This window comes from Hyalella azteca, unplaced genomic scaffold (genome assembly GCF_000764305.2).
Source record: "Hyalella azteca isolate HAZT.00-mixed unplaced genomic scaffold, Hazt_2.0.2 contig14498, whole genome shotgun sequence".
In the NCBI taxonomy this organism is placed as follows: domain Eukaryota; kingdom Metazoa; phylum Arthropoda; class Malacostraca; order Amphipoda; family Hyalellidae; genus Hyalella; species Hyalella azteca.
Window position 1 is genome coordinate 44964 of NW_025944378.1, and position 3673 is coordinate 48636.

Sequence of the window (3673 nt, forward strand, 5' to 3'; positions counted from 1 at the left end):
CACCCTCCCCCCCCCCTTCATTAATTACATACGATCTGAATCGTGCAATGACTGGTACACATAAAGAATGTCACCTGTCGAAATCGACTATTTTATATAATGTTTTTGATAGAATACAGTTTTACAGAATATGAAAGATAGGCGAAGAAAGCAACTACCGGTATACAATATATATTGCTAAGCATTTAGCAACTTTACTTCATTGATCGCCTCATATTCGGCAACGATCGTCTAGCACACGCAATCCAGGTGATAAGAAGAGACCAACAAACTCAGCACAGTTTATCCTCCACGACGAACGAGTCTATTTTCTTCAAAGCTGCCCGGCCATTAATTTGAAAACGTTAGCATAGTCCTGAATGTTTCCATACTCCGCAGCCACAGCAAATCTTACCAGCTATAGCGATAAATTTTGAATAATTCTCAAGGTCTAACTATTTTCCGCAGGGGATTGGAAGGCAAAATACAACACTCTTTTTTAATTGAGTACATTTCTTCCAGTTTTCTCGGGAAGTCTCAGCGTCAAAAAGTGAAGTCGATTCCTGAGAACAAAAGATTTCGGAAAGGGTGATATGTCAATGAACAATGCATCAAATCATGACTCGCTGTTTACAATATAACATTGACTGGAACACGATCAACATTATTCAATTTGCCGAGTAAACTAACAAAAACTAGAAATTCCCTTATAATATAAAAATCTGATAACTCAGTTCAGTTCCAAAAATTTAAACAAGCAGCTTCGTCCTCCTGCAATCAATTACGTTTAGATTATCGAAACATAATAAAACCAAGTTTCGTGATCGCATTAGCAATAAACAGAAGTATATATATGAACTGCTCAAACTTTGTTTAAAAAGTTCGGCAAATTGCTATGCAATTTCTAGCTAAGTCAGACTTGACTGTTGAAGAAGTTGGAAATCGATACACCAAATCCCATATTGAAATAGTTTCATAACTTTTGAAACTTTATGAGATTTAATGTTGACTCTCATAAATGTCACGACACTCGTAATTGGACGATACCCACACAGACAGCTAGCGGCACTGTCGCTCCCCTGATTCTATATTGAAGTGAAGCAGCAGCTGCACGCAATGTTCGAAGCCCGTAACATAGAACGTTAATAATATTACAATGAAAAATTTCCCTGAGGATTTATAAGAATTACCTTCCAACGACCGCCAATAATATTACAATGAAGAACTTCCTTGTGGATTTTTAAGAATTTCCTTTGAACGTCCGCTGAAGTGAACTTCCTAGTAAACGGCTCTTTTGTGAATACCAAATTATGACGGAGAGAATTGAGTAACGCTAAGCAAATGTTAAATAACAAGTAGCTAATTCGATCATTATGGAAAGGTGGACGGAAGTTGTATTTAAATAGATAACATAAAATTTATCAATAAATGTGCATTCTAACGAGTATTCGTACACAAATTGAGGAATTTCAATACTGCAAAAATCTTACGCCTCAAACAAGTCACATTTTTCAGTCAGTAGAGGTAAAAGCAAAGCAAAAATAATAATTTATGTTCGTTACGCAGTCGTGTATAGCTGGTCCCGGCACTCGTGTTCCCAGAAGTGCATTTAATTCACCGAGGTATAAATCTTTGTGAAATGCAGCGATGCTGAAAAACTCTCACAAAATACCGAGACGACATTAAAAATTCTCGCGCCATAAAGCCTTAATAAGCAACAAATATATACTTGGAGTCGGATGAAGTGATATTCTCAAATAACAAGCACTTTTATCCCGCAAAAATTTATTCTCGGAAACTGTCAGGCAATCAAATTAAGCAAATGCAACTCGTGCGATAATAAAAGAAAAAGAGCAGCAGCTACAAGTATTGTTGGAGCCTCATTGCAGGGACCTCCGTTTTGCTTTTTTATTGTAAAAATATGAATATTTACATATATATTTTATTTTCAAGTTGAAATAAAAGAATTCACGATCGAAAGCAACAATTTATTAATTTGATTTCGCTTCCAAACGAATACATAAATCAGTTTTATTGCTTAATGAGCAATGAATTCGTTTTTCAACATTAGGCACCAAAATCAATCATCTGTTTGAAATATTAATAGACCCAAATAAATAAATCGACACACTCTAAATTTGCCTCGATGCATTCCCTAATCGTTATACTGTTGTAATAATGTGTAAGTACTTGGACAGCCTTCACTTTGAAACTGAATAAGAGTCAACGAGGAAAATCTAATAAAAATATTAAAAACTCCATTAAAACTATTAAAAACTATCAAAAGCTCAGTTGCACATCGCGACAATCAGTAGTCCACTTGATTTTTCTTTACCAGATTTAAAAGAAATTTGTACCATTTTGGAAATAACATGAAATAGTGAATGATCACAGACGGAAAACTCCCTTTCCAAGTTAAATATGTACAAGCTACGCCACCACGAAGCCTTTGTTTAAAAAAAAAAAACAATACTTTATACATCTGTGGATTGGAATGGCATAAATTTACAGCCGATGAACCATCTTACAAGGACACAAAATTATCAGTTTGCGGTGAACAGCTATTCAGGTAAACAAGTATTCGTAATTAAGGGCACAGCTTGACAGCAAGCAGACAAAATGGTATTTATCCTTGGAGGAAGAAGCATCGTCATAATACTGATGCCATCAGCCTATATTACGCAGGAGTAAAACGATACATTTATCGATGGAAAAAACATAGAAAACTTTGCAAAATATATCGTTAATTTCAATTCCACGGAAATCAAATAAAAGGAAATAAACGTAATACAATTTTTGAAGGCATCGAAGCAAACGATTGCTGATGACATAAATACTTTTTTTAAATAAGTCAAATTTATTACTAAGGTAACATTATCATCAGTGGACACGTAAATTTTGCATTACCGTTATAATCGTGACATTCATAATGAATTACGATAAAGCTGGCCGCCCTGAACTCAAGCCTAGCAAGCAATCGAGTTCATCGCATTGGCGATCGTCTACAAACACCCCGTGAATGACGCATTCGACCCTGCACCATTTAATAATAACTGCAACTTCATTTGAAAGTTGGAATCGTCGCAGTGCACTATGTAAATGAACTCGTTTCGCCGAAAAGATTGACAGTCAGCGCTTGAACAAGACCCTATTCACATTTAATTAATTCATCCATTAACGTCCTCTTATGCATGGAACGCCCGATCAAACCTCATGACAGCCGAGCCATGGCACTCAATAACTCAGCCTGCGACCGTTTCAAGTTCACGAAGATTTCGTTTACTGCAATAATCTAAAACATTAATCAGTAATCGGTTGACGGATTGAACGTTTTTAATAGTATAGTAAGTGCCGTTTCGTTCACGCTAAGGCCGGGTTCACACCTACTGCCGGACACGGGCCAGTCCAATATTATTTAATGCATTTCTATAGCAGCATTCACACCTGCCGTGACTGGCACGTGCCAGGTATATGCCAGTCACGGTCCAGTCCAATATTATTTAATGCATTTCTATAGCAGCATTCACACCTGCCGTGACTGGCACGTGCCAGGCATATGCCAGTCACGGTCCAGTCCAATATTATTTAATGCGTTTCTATAGCATCATTCACACCTGCCGTGCGAGGCACCTGCATTGACTGGCACGCGCATGGCTGTATGGTGTGAACCCAGCCTTAACGAGGCGACTCGAAA